This window comes from Triturus cristatus, chromosome 7, assembly GCF_964204655.1.
Source record: "Triturus cristatus chromosome 7, aTriCri1.1, whole genome shotgun sequence".
Classification (NCBI taxonomy): domain Eukaryota; kingdom Metazoa; phylum Chordata; class Amphibia; order Caudata; family Salamandridae; genus Triturus; species Triturus cristatus.
In genome coordinates this window covers 1,078,137,078-1,078,155,423 of record NC_140590.1, presented here as the reverse complement: position 1 = coordinate 1,078,155,423, position 18,346 = coordinate 1,078,137,078, and the positions used below count along the sequence as shown (strand labels likewise).

Here is an 18,346-nt window from a genome sequence, read left to right as displayed (position 1 = left end):
TCAAAAAGCCAATATGCTACAGGCAATGAGAAAGTTCCAGTGTGCAAAGTTTGCATCTTGATGGTTGCTGTTAATAAATTGCCAGAAACACCCACATTCGACCAGCTTCAGAGTTGTGGAAGACACAGAACGTATTTATGAAGCTAGGTAAATTCCATCCATGTTTGTACTTGGGTTAGGGTTAAAAAAAGGTTGACTGAAATCTCAAGCAATGTAAAGCAAAAAATACTGTTGCCAAAAATGCTGTACACTGAGTGCAAACAATACCCATAGTACCACCCCTCAGCAGATGATTGTGCCATACCACAACTCCCTTAAAACCTTGGACTCAGATCAAGTTCACTGAATACTGAGCCATAGAAAATGTCGTCAAAACACCGCTGTAGAAGAAGTCCTCATCATGGGTTTCTGCTGAAGTACATCTTTATGTTGATAGTTGCAACATAGATATAAACAGACCATTCTTGTGGCATAGAAGCATTTTCATTAATAAAAACGTTTAGCATCTTGTATAGTGATCTACAAGATTCCTCCTGTTTGTGATAAAAAGGAGAGCTCAAATAAATGTGATTGATCAGCTGCACCTATTTTTTAATATAATTGCTGAAGAGGATTTACTCTTACCCTGCAAACAAATGCAAAAAAGAGTAAAGTTATTGTATATCTTTGACTTCAACTTCACTCTCTGAAAGGACACCCAGAATCATGGTGAGTCACACTTTAAATTTTGCATAGTAACATTGTGGTTCTTACTTCACATTTCGTAAAATTAAAAATAGATGTGAGTAAACATTGGGCATGTGGTTATATTTCTTCTATATTGTATTCATGTATATAGGTTGATGCTCCAGAAGAACTGAGTGAGCCCAAAAACATAGAGCGCATAACACACTATTGTTCTAAGTTGGAATGTTTATCAAAGATGATAATTCTAAGAAACAAATAAATGAATTTATTGCTAGCTATATGTTGAATGCATGTAAGAAGTACAATTGAAGACCAATTGGTCAATAGGACTGTTCAGTGTGGTCTTTTAGCAACCCATCTAACAGCCAAGATGGTACATTTAAGAGACGTCGTACACATGCAGAGGTCACATACACCAGAATTAAGAATGTTTGACTTGATTATCAAATTCCCAAGAGTTACTAAAGAGACTCTGGGCAATTAAGAGAATATTCAATACCCATACTCACTCTGAGCTCTGCTGTTGATAGTTCCCAAATAAGTGAGGGTAGCGAACTATGGGGCATATTATCAAGCACGACGTTAACATTATCACAGCTTTAGCGGCAGAAAACTGTCGCTAAAGCGGCGATAATGGGCTTGATAATATGCCGCAGAGAATTCCAATAGAAGCCCATGTTGACACCAGAACATGGGCTTCTATGGGAATTCTCTGCGGCATATTATCAAGCCCATTATCTCAGCTTTAGCGGCAGTTTTCTGCCGCTAAAGCGGCGATAATTTTAAAGCCGTTTCTTGATAATATGCCCCTATGACTTTGATTATTCACAACATCAATCAGAGCTTTGTTCTTAATATCCAGAGTCACTCATATATCTACTCTTGATAGTAGTGAGACTCACTAAGACCTCTGATCTTTATAACAAAGGCTTGTTCGAAACTCTGTATTCATCCCCTGGAGTACCTCTGATTATTCTCTTGATTACCAAAGCAGCTCAGAGCTCTACACACACACGAATCTACTCTTGATAATGTCCACACTCTTTCCGAGCCCTGCAATTCATGATGCAAAGTTGCCCAGAACTTTGCTCCCTATACCCCATGCCAAGCCAGAGTTTTACTCATTATAATACCCAGATTCCCTTTGAGATGTGGACTTGATGATGCAGAGACTCCCTCTGTGGTCTGCTCATGATATTATGCAAACTCATTCATATCTCTACACTTGACAATACATACTCTTTTCCAGTCCTGCTGTTGATATCATCTGCCTGAGTTCTACTTCATCTACTGCATGAGCCAACTCATAGCACTGCTGCTCATAGCTTCCAGACTCACCCAGACAGCTGTTCTAGCAATACATGGCCTTGCTCAGAGACCTGCTTATGGAAAGTGCTCACTCACAAATCTCATTGATATTAAGCAGATATTCATGCTCTACTCCAGATAATGTACCTGCACATCCAGATCGGTGCATTAACAGCTCCCGGAGTCCATCAGAACTCTTCTTTTGATAATACTGATATTACTTCATGGCTCCTCTGACAAAAGTCAGGCTCATTCTGCTCCAAATGATGCCAACTTATTTAGCATTTGGTGCTACCCAGTCCTACTCAGTGTTCAGTTCCTGATAAGACACTACCACTCTGAGAGCACTTGCCAGTCTGTCCGTTAGCCTAAGTGTATGCCTTCCGATGCTAGGGTGAGCCTTTAGGGCCACTGGGATGTAATTTACTCTGGTAAAACGAAACAGAGCAAAGCTTGTCCATTGCCAAAGAGGATAGTCCTCCCATTGCACCCACTCATGCTACAAATTCAATATATTTTGAGTGAGTTGCACAAATCGTATGTTGATTGTTTTTTATTATTTTTTATGAGGTACCTGAAACTAAGCTCAAGCTGTCTATTTATTTATAATAGGATTGGTATGATTATGTTGTTTGACTGGGGATCTGCTTGAAGATCATGTTTTGAAAAAGAGCCATTTCTTTTTTCTTAGGTCCGAAAATTGTATTGAATTTCCTAAATGCTATATTTTAGGGCATACATATATCAACCCAAGTCTACCTTCACAGCATAAAGTGATTTTTGTTGCAAGTGTGCACGGTAGAGATGAAGTTACTCAGTCAGCCGGGATGGCTAGCCCTGTAGTGCAGCCCTAACCAGCAGGATGAATACCATATGATGGGGCAGAGTTCACGGCTGTGGGAAATTGGGTTGTTGATTGAGCCAAGTGCTAACCCTGCTCAAACAACAGCCACAATCTAGGTCAGGGTGAACGACAAAAGTCACAAAATTACCCAGTTCCTAACCCTCTGATGCCTTGTTACAAAAGCAGTCAGGCTTAACTTTGAGGCAATGTGCAAAGTATTTATGCAGCACAAAAACAGTAATAAAGTTAAAACACAATACAAGAAAACTCCCACACCAATTTATAAAAATAGTGTACATTTTAATGAATTACCACAAAAATTCAATCAGTAGAACTGGCGTGATGACTTTTTAAAATTTAAGGTAAAAGTTATCACCTAAAAGATCAGAGTGCAACCATGAAAATCTAGGTGCCGATTCCGATCCTGAAAAAATTTTTCCCGTACGAATCGTATCCGGATTTTTTTCCTTACGAATCGCACAAGTACCGTACAAACTGGCAAGTACGATTCGTATGGGAAAAAGTCCATACGAATCGCATTGGGAAAATTCCCCCACACGTCCTTGGGTCGGAAAATGTGTCCGACACATCCCCGGACGATTTACCGTACGAATCGGAAAAATTAAGTCCGACCGCGCAAATACGATCCGTCCCGTCCTTCCGATTTTACAACCGTATGGAAAAAACACCGTCCGGAGCGAACTCCTATAGCAACCATGGAGACGTCCAAACAGGTGCCCGGTACGCTCCGAACCCCCCCCCAGCCCCCGCATGTACGCGCCGAAATGGTGTTTCCGTTCTAATCGTACTAGGAAGTTTGTAGGGTTTTTTTACCGGGTACGAGTCGGACGGAGAAAACACTCCGACCGACGGAGCGTACCCGGTTTTTCCAGGATTGGAATCGGCACCTTAGTCGTTTGAGACCTTGTGAAAGTAAAAAAGTATGGCTAAACGCGATGGAGTGCTAGTCGGATACTAAAAGTGGATTAGGCCCAGTCGGCTCTTAATTTCATACTAAAATGAAATTTGAAGAAAAAGTCTCTGATATGGTAAAATTTCAGCGGGGCAAGGCAGCGGCGGTGTTCGAAGAGGAGTCATCATCGTTGGGGAGCCGCTGGATGAAATCATGGTGAAGGTTTTTATGTTCCAACTTAGTCTCTTTTTTGGAAGTTGAAAATCTTGAACGGTATGAGGCTGGAGACTGGAGTTCGACGAGCTTAGCCAAACATTTTCTATGCCCCAAATTTTGGATTTTAAGATTATCTAGGCACTTTTAACACCACCATCAAGGGTCCAGGACTGGAGGGATACCACTTGGGGGGTCAGGACTCACTCAGGCTGGGTCCAGGTGCAGGCTCAAGATGGTTGGGGCCTTTTCTGTCCATGGGGCTCTGATCAGGAGGCCATCCAACTAGCCTTTATGTCACTCTGAAAGACCTGGGTTCAAGCAGTGGAACAGGGCTCAAGCAGCAGGGCGGGCATCTGAGGATTCAAGACAGGTTCCAGGCAGCAAAGCAGTCCTTCCAGGCACAGCAAAGCAGTCTTGTTGAGTACACACTAGGCCACAGCAGCAGACACTCCTCTGAGAGTCCTTCCAGAGGTGCAGAAAATGAACTGAAGAGTGGGCCTGAGGGTCTTACTTTTATACCAGGAGCCTTCTTTGAAGGAGGAGAAGTTTATAGAGATTTCCCTTTGAAGTGCTTGAAATTTCCAGGTTCCCCTGCCCTGAGTCCTGGCTGTCTGCATGAACCATGCAGGGGTGACAAGTCATTTATGTGAAGCAGCGCACATCCTATTGAGTTGCAAGTGGGGGTGTGCACAGCTCTGCCCCTCCCATCCTGCCAGTTAATGGCCCATCCATGCACACCTATCTCCTGATTGTGTGGCTCTCTGGGCTGGGAGGAATAAACGAAGTCCAACAGCAAACAATTTTTTTTTACTACCAAGACATGTAAAACTTAAAAATACATGTTCAGCCTTTTAAATACCATGCACCTTTCCCTATGGGCTACCGAGGGTCTACCTTATGGTTTACTTGTATGCAATAAAAGAGAAATGTAAGGCTAGGCAAATGCGTTATATTGCCATTTGGAATTGGCAGGTTAAATCTGCATTTAGGCTGCAATGACAGGCCTGAGACATGTTTTAGGAGGCTACTTAAGTTGGCTCAATAAGTGTTGCATGCCCACTAGTAGCATTTAATTTACAGGGCTTAGGTATATGGTATACCAATTTACTAGGGAAAATTAAATATGCCAATCAGGCATTAGCCAATTTAACCATGTTTTAGGGTGTGAGCACAAGCACTTTAGTACTGGTCAGCCATAGTAAAGTACACAAAGTCCTAAAACCAACAAAAATAAATTCTACAAAAATAAGAGGGGTGAAGAAAAAACGTTTGGGGGTAACCCTGCAGAGAGGGTCAAGTCCAACAATGAGGTTCATGTATCGACAGTATAAATAATAAAATACATGAAATTGAGGCAAAGACCAATGCCAAAGATCACAATCAGCTCCAGTAAATCACAGTATAATGCATTCCTTGGGTGCTTATTACAAGATCACACAGTAAACTCAACTCTGGCACAAAAGTCTGTTTGTGCTGAATACAAGTGGTAGATAAATATGGTACTGTCCAATAATTTTTATGTCTCACCTGCCAACAGCACATGTGCTACCCATTGGGTGGAATATTGTTTACTATAAAATGCTTGGAGCCCACCCATTGCTTGCCATTCATTGGCATCATTGTCACTTTTCTTTGCTGTCTCCTAATTGGGCAGCAGGTACAAGGTTCAACTCCACACATGGTTACACAATTACACTCCACACAATGCCACATTATTACACCACACTCCAGTCCACATCACACAATGCCACATAATTTCACTACACTCCCCACCACACAATGCCAGGCAATTCAACTCCATTCCATGCCACACGATGCCACAACATTCCAATCTACACCTCTCCATACCACACAATGCCACTCCACTCTACTCCAGTCCATTTCACTACACTCCATGCCACCCCTTTTTACAATACCATAGAGTTCAACTCCATGACACACATTGTCACCCAATTCCACTCCACTCCACTCCACACATTGCTACACAGTTCTGCACCACTTTACACAATGGCACACAGTTCCATTCCACTCCCATACAATGCCACACAACTCCACCCCATTCCACACACATTGCCACACAATTCCACTCCACTCCATGAAACAAAATGCCATACAGTTCCACTCTACTCCTCTCCATGAAACAAAATGCTATACAATGATATTCCAATGTACTCCACTGCATGCCACGCAAAGTCACTCTTCTCCACCTTAATCCACACCACACAATGCAACACAATTTCACTCCACTTCACTGTACTCCACACAATGCAACACCATTCCAAACACTGACACACAATTCCACTGCACATCACACAATGCCACTCCACTCTATTTCACACAATTCCACTCCACTCCGCACAATGCCACCCTATTTCACTCCATGTCACACAATGCCATGCCACTCCACTCTATACATTGACACTCCACTCCTTGAGTGTCCACCCTAGCCAATGCCACACAATTTTCCTCTACGCAACACAACTCCACACCACACAATGAAACACAATTTCACTCCACTCCACACAATGCCATACATTTCCACTTTATGCACATAATGATACTCCACATCACACAATGCCACTCAACCCCACCCCACCCCACTCCACTCGACTCCACACAATTCCCCTTCAATCCACATCATTCCAATCCACTAAACACAATTCCACTCCATGCCTCTCAATTCCACTCCACTCCACAAAATTCCACTCAACAACCCACAATGCCACTTCACTCCATGCCACACAATGCTACTTTACGCCACACAATGCCACTTCACCCTACACAATGCCACTCCACACCACACAATGACACTCCACTCAATACTACTAAACCCCACTCAATGCCACTCCACTCCAGCCACACAATGCCACACAGTTCCACTCCACTCCATGCCACTCTGTCACACAGTTTTACTCTACTCCACACAATGCCACTCCACGCAATGCAACAGAATTCCACTCCATGCCGCACAATGCCACTCCACTCATGTTTACAAATGTCTGCAAACTTCCATTCCACTACCCACAATTTCACTCCAATACACATCACTCCACACAATTCCAATCCACACTATGCAACACAATTCCACTCCAGTCCATTCTACCTCACACATTTCCACTCCATGTCATTCTCCTACACTCCACACACAATTCCAATCTACTCCACTCTAGACCACAAAGTGACACACAATTCCACTCCACTCCACTCTACATGATGCCACATAATTCCAATCCATTCCACACAATGCCACACAATTCAGCTCCACTTCACAAATTGGCACAAAATTCAACCCCACTCCATGCAACACAATGCACTCCACTCTACTCCAGTCAACTACATTCCACTCCATGACACACAATGCCACTCCACTCCATGCCACCCCACTCCACACAATCCCATGCAATTTACCTCCACTCCATGACACACAGTGCCACACAATTCCACTTCATGCCAACCCAATTCCATACCACAGAATGCTATACAATTTCACTCCACTCCACACAATGTCACACAATGCCACTCAACTCTACTCACCTTCATACATTGCGACACAATTCCACTCCACGACACACAGCGCTACACAATTCTACTCTACTCCTCTCCATGATACTTCAAGCCACACAATGATTTTGCACTCTTCTCCACTCCGTGACCCAGAATGCCCCTCCACTCGTTGCAAGTCCACGTCATACAATGCCACACAAGTCCCATCCAATGCACACCACAATGCAACACAATTTAACTTCACTCCACACAAAACCACCCAATTCCACTCCATGACAAACAATGTCACACAATTCCAAACTCGGCACACATTGCCAGACTATTCCACTCTACGTGGCACATCGCCACACAATTCCACTCCACACAATTCCACTCCACTCTACTCCACTCCATGCCACACAATGCAACTCCACTACTGACAAGTCTACGCCACACAATGCCACACAGTTCCCCTTCACTCCACTCCACACCACTCCATGCCACACAATGCCACAAAATGTCACTCCACACTATGCCACACAATTACACTCCACGCCACACAATACCACTCCACTCCACACAATTCTATTTCAGTCACCACACAATTCAACACCAATCTACTTCACTCCACGCACTTCCACTCCACTCCACACAATGCTATACACTTCAGGTCACACAATGGCACTCCACTCGACTCTACACAGTGTCACTCAATTCCACTCCACACAACACAATGCCACTATAATTCACGCCACACAGTGCTACACAATGCCACTCCACTACATTTCACTCCATGCCACACAATGCCACTATACTTCATGCCATGCCACACAATGCCATACAATTCCATTTCATACCACACAATGCCATTCCACACCACACAATGCCACTCCACACCACACAATGCTACTCCATGCCTCCAATGCCATTCCACTCTTCTCAATCACAAAAGAGTACGGTAGCTTCAAAGCAAGTGAAGGCCAGCTGTCTGCCAATTCGGAATGCAAGTCAAAGTCCAACATAAGGAAATCATAGAATTACTGTCAGAGCATGTGGAAAGACCATTCTTATGGAAGAGGAAGACTCACACACATATTTGAGTCATGCTTCATCATCAGCAACCTGACCCCAACCTGGCAGGACAGTACCACCAGGGCGAACTTGGCCTCCTGACAGACCCTGACAAGAGGGAGTTCTTACATAAAAACTCTCTGAACAAAGGGCCGGATCCAGAGTAATTAAAAATACATTGAGGTTCCCGGGTATATCATCTTAAATAGTGGGGACCTCAGATATATCTAAAAACTGAATCAAGATGGTATCTTTGAGGGCAATATCTCAACCCATTTCTCTAAGCCAACATGTTACTGCCCTAGAGGATTAGCCTTAACAGGTCTGGGGCATTCTTCAGGGCTGTAGATCTCTAACTTTCTCATGCAGACTAATCGCTGAGACATATATACTAACAAACAAAGAAACTCCAGGTGAGTCCTACCTGAGTGTAGAATTAGGTATAATAACCCTAGATTTTAGGGGATAGTGGCATCCTGGTCTGGGAGGGGAACGATGTAGCCCTTGACACCTGGTTTTGTGTCGTTCCCCCCACTTCCACTGCCTAGCTCATTTATACAGCCGCTTTCGCTTGCAGCCCCGAGGCCACTGGTTCCAGTCCCATTTTTAGGTGACCGCCTACCACCGAAAGTGCCCTTCTGATGATTTTGCATAATATTACAGGTACTGTTATTCCCTTGGTTGCAGCTGAGCACTGTTAGTTGATAATTGTATTTTTTCAGTGTCCTCACTTGTGCACTTGTGTTTTCTTTTAAGTAACTTTAACGTATGCTGCACCATTTCCTACCATTTCCTTCCGGCCATTACCTTACCAGCTGCCCTACCACCTACCTGCCAGTCCCAGGACTAATTATGGAGGCTACTGGCGGCTGCTTGCTGGTGCACTGAAGGCACACCAAAGGCAAGTCCGCCTATGCCAGTCCGCACCTGGACCACACCCAGAGCCAGGAACCCTGGCGCTCCACACTGCCACAGGTACTCTGCCACAGATCTCTGTGTCCTGGACCCCAGATGAAACAGCAATTGCTGCACCACATCACCTCACTCCACAGCGGGAACTTTCACCTGCAGTCCCTTCTGGTTCACCTCCACTCCAGTGCCAATCACCATCATAGCAACCAGCGCCACACCAGCCCCGACAGCCGAGACCTCCCCTGAACGACTCAGCTGTCTCCTGATCAATGCCAGGTTGCTCTGTAAACATGCTGTTGAAGTCTGGGACACTATCTCCATCCTTACCCGTGACGTGACCTTCATCACAGAGATCTGGCTCACCCCAACATCCGCTCTGGACATCACCACTGCAACACCTTCCCCCACCACACGCTCATCTAACAACTGTGCCAGATAGGAATCACAGGCAACTCACTTAAATGGATGGCTTCCTTTCTCACAGAGGGCACCCAGAGAATTCCCTTCACCTCTCAACCCAAGCTCACTATTTGCAGAATCCCTCAAGGCTCATCCCGCAGTACAACCCTCTTCAAAATCTACATGACACCACTTGCGGACCTCGTCAGAACCCACAACATCAACATCATCTCCTATGCCGACACCCAGCTCGTCTTTTTGCTCTTAGTGAACAACACCATGATAAAGACTAATTACCTCCCCTGTATGAAGAACGTCTCAGCCTCGATGAAGAATGACTGGCTGAAGCTAAACATGGACAAAACTGAAGCACTGATCTTCGGCTGACACACCTTCCTCTGGAATGACTCATGAAGGCCATCGGATCTCTGACTCACTCCATTCCGAAAGACAACGCACGCAACCTTGGCATGATCCTGGACAGCAAATTATCTATGAAACATCAGGTCAACACTGTCTCCTCAGCCTGTTTCCACTCTCTCTGTATGCTCTGTAAAGTCTTCAAGTGGCTCCCCATCAGCACCAGGTAAACTGTGATGCAGGCCCTCATCACCAGACGGCTGGACCACAGCAACACACTTTATGCAGGCACCACCACCAAACTCATGAGAGGACTCCAGCCAATCCAGAACGCAGCAACCATATTGATCCTCAACCTGCCAAAGAGAACCCTCATCACCCAGCACCCAAAAGACCTCCATCAGCTCCCCATGCAGAAAAGATGCCAATTCAAGCTCCCGACCCACGCCACAAAGCCCCCCACGACCAAGGACCCGCCTACATAAATCACTGTCTGAACTTCTGCCTACCTCCCAGGAACCTCTATTCCGCTCACCGCACACCTATGCCTAGAACAAGATAAAAAGAAAGCATAAGTATGCTTACCCATCTAAACTTATCTTCACAATATTTTGGCCCCAGGAATATTCTGAAGTCAACATTCTGGTGGGAATGCCACAGGAAAGTAAGTGCTGGTTTGTCAGGAACGATTCTGCTGACTCTCAAATACCCTCAGCAGCCTGTAAACTAACCCTGGGTGGACAACTGCACTTTTTGCTCGCTCGCGGTCCTCAATGTCAAGTTGGTGACCGCAAGCGAGCAAAATGACATCCCTGCAAGACTTTTTCCTCGTTCGCAATCAGCAACATCAAGTTGTCGATCGCGAGGGTGAAAAATAAACCTCCCGGCAAGATTCTCAATCCGGGGAGGTCAGGTTTCTCATTGCGAGTGGTCGCGTATGCTCGCGACCGCTCGCGATGAGAAACTACCAGTCCGCGTTGAGAAAGCTGCAGCTCGAGTAAAAATCTACTCGAGCGGCAGAAAACGACAGCTCGCACTGTGCAAGATGCCGTTTTTAATGATTGCACAGTGTGGACAAGCATCCGGCACTGTGCAATCATCGCGAACAGCGCACTACGCAGTTCGCGTAGTGCTACGCATATCTCACGTAGTGCGAAGTACACTTTGCGTAGCTACGCGTAGCGCTACTACGTGAACTACGCCCAGGGTTACTGTAAACAAGCTGCTGGCATTGCAAGAAACAGCCTTGCTTTCTCTTTCTGAACTTCCTCTTAATATTGTTGGGTGCTGCTCTACCTGGAGCACTTCGAGTTCCGGCGCAGCTGGAAACTTCCAGACACTCAGCTCGATGGTGCTCTGTTTCAAATAATCACAAATGTTTTGTCATATTGTATGCCCGTCCCTCCATATTTAGCGCCTAGCAAGGACCTGCCTAGGCGCCGCGCATCCGACCCCGCCAGTCCTCACATTAACTCAGCCCCAGTCCCTGCTACAATGGGAGAAGCAAATCTACTTTGCTACCTTGGTGAAAAAGTCCTCAAACTCCCTTATGAGATACAGTTCTCAATTTTTGCACATCTTTCCCATAAAACAGAAAATATATGTGTAAACATACTGGTAGTTCGACTTAAATATTAGCAGTTTCAATTTTGTATGTTAATGAATCAATCTTTTCATGCAAACAAATTCCTTTGCCAAATGGTGTATTTAATTGTGCTGCACGCACATCCTATTGTGTGCACCTTCTAGAAGGGAAACTCGCTTGCCTCGGACAAATTGCACTTCTTCTGAGGTATTATATTCGCATTGGAGCAGTACTTCCTCTCTCTCTCTCTCTCTCTCTCTCTTTCGTACTTTCGTACTTTCCCTTTCCCTATGTCTCTCTCTCCTGGAGCGCATAGGATCTAAAGAACTGAACATCCTCTCTGGAGTGTCACAGCGTCCTCTATGGTGACGCAACCCTGCTGGAATGGTGCGCGAGCACACGCACTGTCTCGCTCTCACCCACGCATACGCCCTAGTGCGTGTGCTCTGTAGGGCACATCCCGTCCTCGCAGTGACAACCGCCCATTCTTGGATCTTCATAGGGACCATCTAGGATGACACACCCTTTCTGAAGTCCATCTATCCCCTCTACTGGGGCATGGTTCACACAAGTGCCCTATCGCCCACCACATTCCCTCTGATCTACGTCAAAAAAGAAATCATTTACCAAGAAGCTATCCCCGTTATTTTGCTTGTCATATTTACTCTTTTTTCAGGGTGAAACCTACCAAACCTTCTCTGTACACGCCCTCGCTTCCCTCTTATAAGCACACTCCCGAATCAGTGGTATCGTTTTGGAGTTATTTTGTGTGGTAATGTGTTTGTTGGACTTGGATTCGAGATTTCCCACAATACCCTTCCCCTTTGTTGACACAAGTCCTCTGGGACGCGGCCTGCACCCTGGAATAGTTAGTCATTCTCTGAGGGTTGAAACATTCCTTGTGTCGGGCGGTAATGCCTTAGGGGCTGGTACAATTAGTTGGCTCAGCAGTGCTCACACCTGGAGCTCCCACAGCAGTCCATGGTTTGTGCACACGTTCTGCAGCAGGCACTCATCACAAATGAGAACCAGAGGGCTCGTGCTGTGATCAATATTTAAGAAACTTGGGGGCATATCATCAAGGACCGGCGATAATTATCGCTAAGCGCACTTAGCACTATGATAATTATCGCCGGGTGACGTGGAATTTTATCGCTGAGATAGCGTGCTATTAGTAACGCTTATCTCAAAAGCGATAAAATTCCAAGCGCTAACTGCCAAATGTGAGATTATCGCTGGAAATCCAGCGATAATTTTATTTATTTAGTTTTTATTTTGTGTATTTTATATACCCCAACGGGGTGTCCCGGCGCTTCTGAGTGAAAGCAGAGTGAAAGTCCTGGGGGGGTTAACAAAAGACAATCTCACAAAGTTTGGCGATAGCTTGATGATAGGGCAAGGCATACTTAGCCATGATATCCACCTTCCATAGGATATCATGGCTAAATCAGTCCTGAAGCAGGCGTAAGGAAAGTAGCGATAACAGGGGTTATCGCTACTTTGCTTGTCGCTCTGCAGGTTAGCGTGCCCATTGATAATTGGAGAAATGTCGCTTAGCGACATTTCTTCAGTTGTGTCAGGGCAGGAACGCCCACTTTGCATCTCATTAGAGATGCAAATCTGGGCGTTTAGAAAACAGGCGCTAATGGAAGGTTTCACGCGATAGCGTGACCTTGCTGATTAGACGATAAAATTATCGCCGCTTTTCATACGAAAACGGACACAAAAGCGGCGATAATTCTTTATCGCCTCGTTGATTATATGCCCCAAAGGCCGTCCCCCTCAAACGTGCCTGGAGAACTTGCAGGACTTCAGATAAAAAGACGCACGCAGAGGTGCAGTTGAACAACCTACATGTTGTTTTACTGCATATTAAAACCTAGAGGTGTGCGAAGCTTTTCTCTCGTAAACCTTCCTGTAATTCTCAAAAATGCTACGATTACCAATCGTTGTTTGCAAAGTCTTCTATATATGGGATTTGGGGGCAGATTTACTATTTTCTCAGGTAGTGCACTGCATCAGCCACAAATGCTGCCCTGCGCTACATGAAAAGGAGAGATAAGGAGAGTGCCCTATTTACTACAATAACGTACTCTCCTCTTCTCTCCCTTGCGCTGGCGTTGAAATCAGCTGCCGTGCACCACGGAGACACCTTTGCAGCATGGTGCAAGGGTGTCTCCGTGAGTCTAGCATAGGTTTTGTCCTGAAAGGAACCCTACAAAATACTATGCACAGACTCACCACAACCATTTTCCCACTTTGTATGTGTGCTGTATAGTGCAGCACACATGAAAAGCCGTAAAAGGAAGGAGAAATGCTCAAAAGGGTGCAGTTTTCTCACGCTAAACCCAATCTACTTTATTTAGTAAATTGGGTTTAGCATGAGAAACCTTGGGTGGTTGCATGCGAACGCCCATGCACCATCCTTGGTAGGCCCCCAAGGCGCTAAGTGATGCAAAGCAGCGCACGCATTGCTTTTCCGTTATTTCTAGCACTGAACATGTTTAGCGCTGGAAAGTGAATTGGAAAAACTGATTTTGCGCCAGTTTGCATCACTTTTGTGATGCAAACACGGCACCAAATTTTTGTAAATCTCCCCATTCATGTTAAAATTGTGGCTTTTGCACCTCAGAAGTTATTTTGAGACATGAAGGCACGCCAACATCTATCCAGTTTTAAAGTTGTGAGTAAATCACGGGAATACATCACTTCCAATCAGCACCAACTAGCATTTGTGAATAAATATATCAGTTTTGGTGGAAAACCAATGCCAGGGGGTACACATAGGAAAACAGATACCTCTGGTAAGATTGTTTTTAAAAGTTGCTCAATGCAAGGTAGCACCCAAAACTGCTGCCTTGCTTTGCAGAATGGGGGAAATACAGTGCACAGTCTTCTCTACGAACATATGGCGTTGCTGCTGCTGTCATCCACTGTGGTGATGCTCAAATAAGTTATCTAGAGCCACTCACATATTTGCAGCATTGTGCGAAAATGGGTGCATGATGTCTAGTATAGGTTTTGTACTGGAAATTTACAATTCCTGTACAAAATTCTATGTTTAGAATTTTTTTTTAACTTTTCCCACATTGTATGTGTGCTGTGCAGTGCAGCACATGTGCAATTTGGGCAAAGTATCGCAAAATTAAAGAATTTCTCCAATTTAACGCCTGCCTCGAGTAGGCCTTATTTTTTGGCACAAAACTTTATCTAGCCTTGTTAGTATGTGGGACTTTGCTTCTAAAAGACATGGGTGTAGAGTATGAATGCACATGTGTCACTCACCGGACTGCCTCTCAAAGTAGAGCAAAGTGCTCTTTGTATTATTTTATGGCTACTTTCCAGCGCAAATAAAGTTTTATTCTGCAAAGTAAATATATCAAAACTTTGCGCCGGTTTGCTTAACATTTTGTGACTTTGCACGGGTGCAAACTGTTGGCTCATCTGCTCCCAATGAACTATCTGTAGGTCAATACGCGGAATCTATGTGAGACTTCATTGCTTACCCATGACAAAGACCTTTCAATCCAGGAAAAGGGCGTGTCTCAACCACATCAGCTGCAGCTGAGAGGTGAAATTCCACACAGAGTATGTTACCAGTCCATGACTTACCCAGCCCAACCTATCTAGCTATTTGGAGCCCCATTAGGCCCATCTAGTAGGGCTGGAGAAGCTCAAGGAAGACCATGAATCACTGTGTAAACCATTGTGCCTGAATTTCCATTTACCTCACAGACAGCTGCCCAGGTGACAAGTCACCACGCCGTCAATCCCTCTGTTCAGGGGTTGGATTCCCACTCGCTCTGGTGCATGCGCAAATGCAGGCCGCACATCACCTGAGTGACATTCAAAAAGAAATTACTCAGAGAACTTTCATGTCTATGTCATATATTGCCCAGTATAACAATGACGGCAAACTGCAACTTCAGCGGTCTAGAGAGCAGGGGTTAGCTCTATCAATATTTGACGCAGCGCAAAGCAGCAAGACGACTTCCTGCACTCTGCTGTGTTAAGTGCAGAGGGAAGGAATGTGCCATATTTACCAAGAAATGGTGCATTCCTGCTCTCTTACTGTGCTGGCGTACTATGTGCTCCCTAGTGCCATCACAGACACCCTTGTGCCATGGTGCAAGGGTACTGCATTGTAGCCAGGATTATTGTTGTGCATGCACCAAAAGAATCCTTAGAGGCGTTTTCCTCTTTCTAAGTGTGCTCAGTGCGGCACGCTTAGAAAGAGGACACAACGAAGAGAAATAAACATATTTTTCCTCATTGCACGTCCCCTGGGAAGGTGGAGCATTTTGACGCATTTCCAGGTTTACGGGTTTTGGTAAATACGGCACCAAAATCCATGTGTGGGTGCGTAGAAAGACCTACGCTCCACCCACGGAACGCCTTCAGATGGCAGAGCAACGCAAGGCAGCGAGTTGTGTTGCCCTTTCGTTACTCCAGGTTTACCAACCACTGCAAGGCCGTGCAAGGTGGCCTTGCGTTGTTTGGTAAATCTGACCTTACTATTGCGTTGCACTTGCATCACCATGCATGACACTAGTGCAACGCAATGCTGTGATAAATATGGCCCTGAGGAAGAGGAAGTAATGAGGAGAAATAAAGATATTTTTCCTTGTTGTGGCCCTAGCAGGAAGATGCACAATTTTGACACATTCCCAGGTTTACTTGCCTTGATAAATCCGGGAATGTGCCAAAATGCATTTGTGGATGCGTGGGATCACCCACTCTCCACCCATGCAACGGCTTCCCAGGGGAGGGTAACGCAAGGCTTGCTTTGCCTTGCGTTACCCCAGATTTACCAAGCCACAAAGGGCCGCGCAAGGCGGCGTTGTGTATCTTGGTAAATCTGATTTAAGGATTGCTTGCCCTTGTGTCACCTTGCGTGATGCAAGGCCCATGTAATCTTTTGATAAACCTGGGCCCAGGTCTTTCTCTTACATTAAGCAGATCATACAATTCAGGTTTGGGAGGCAAAACGTTCCCTAATAAACCACCAATGCAAGCCTCAGAGAGTACAGATACATCTGAAGTGTGCAAGGACCTTGTAGGTTCAAGCCTAAGACAGCAACTGAACCCCTGAGCCTTAAAAATAATTACAGGCGTGTTGGCCGAAGTTTCGAAGTACGAAGTTCACAACGACGCAGCTTCGTGAAGTTGTAGAGTGTGCAGCCACTGTAGGTGGATACATTTTCACATATTTTTTTCCTGCAAAATATAGATTTTGCAGATTTTTTCACTGCATTTTTTAAACTGCACGAAGTTGCGAAGGTGAAGTGTTTCGGCCTGTAAACCCTGGCTGTAGTAGGTCTCCCCAGACAGAATAAAGATGAGCACCTGTTTGCGGGGGGTGGAGCCCGGGCGTTCCTTTCTTCTCTCTCCTTCGCTCTCCCGGCCAGGCAGCTGAGGCAATGACATTGACCGCAAAGTGACTGTCCCTTTTGTAGTCTCCGGCCAGCCAGACCAGCCCCAAGGGCACCGTGCAGTATTTTGGAAAACAAAAGGCCCCCTGTTTTGGGTCATCTTCTTCAAAACAATAAGTCTGTTGCCTCTACAGCCTAAGTTTAGCGATGTGACCCTTGCACGTGAGTGGTGTGCACGACCGTCCGTGTATCCAGAGAGGACAGACTTCCTTGTCGTGGGGGGGCGTTTGGGTGCAATGTCCAGGAATGGCAAAGTTTCAAACAAGTGAACAGGGGCGGAGTGTGGCAGTAGGAGTGGGGCCAGCCTGCCCAAAAAAATGGAGCCCAAGGGGGGTCTCGGCTTTCTGTGGAAGAAATGCCTGAACAAGCTGGAAAGGTTTCCGTGGACATTACAATCACCTGAGAAGATTGCGTCTCGCACACATCCGAGAAATGTATAATACATTTAGACAAGTAGCGAAACAATGCATAGGCACACATTACGAGAGCAAATGAAGGGAACGTGCCCACCAACACAAACACGGGCTTGCATTTTCATAAAGTCCATCAGTTATGCTGGCAATCACTCACACAGGACAGCAAGCAAACAGGCAGGCACCAATGCACACACACCTACAGTCATACATAAGCATTTGCGGCCTACTTCTCTGATAGTGCTATACATGTGAATATGTAAGCAGAAATATTAAAAATAAAAATGTACATAGACTTTACTTGAAAACATTTTTTTTGTAAAAGCTTCCATGTTTGCTCTCAGAAAGCTCTTTTAAGATAGCTCTAGTGCATTTCTCCATTATGTATTGAAGAGCTGTATTGCAGTTTGTCCAGTGCTTGACATGGAAAAATAGAAGTGCTCTGTACCAGAGTACCTGCTTGTTTCTGAAAAGTGCCGGTGCTCTCCAATTAAAAGCATTAGGTCCCTCTTGAGAAGTGCCAGTACTCTCCATCTGAAAATAAAAAAGTGCCGGTACTCCGTACCGGGCAGTACCGGCCTATTTAAAGCACTGAGTTGGTCCCCTGTAAGGTATGGGCACCCACACATGCTTAAGGTAGTCAAACATTTCCTCTGCCGCCGCATTGTGAAAATACCGATTTGTCAGTGAGTAGGGTTCAGAAAGACAGAGCAGATTAAAGGG

The 18,346-nt window shown here is 45.3% G+C and overlaps 1 protein-coding gene across 1 annotated transcript in view; it reads right to left on the bottom strand.

Moving 5' to 3' along the window:
- Positions 1-17,177, bottom strand: part of LOC146811125 (sulfate transporter-like) — a 90,931-nt gene extending 73,754 nt beyond the window's left edge. Inside the window, exon 1 of the mRNA XM_085614492.1 lies at positions 17,125-17,177. The gene's annotated coding sequence lies outside the window, so the exon portion shown is untranslated. The remainder of the gene's footprint in view (positions 1-17,124) is intronic.
- Between the last annotated feature and the right edge of the window lie 1,169 nt (positions 17,178-18,346).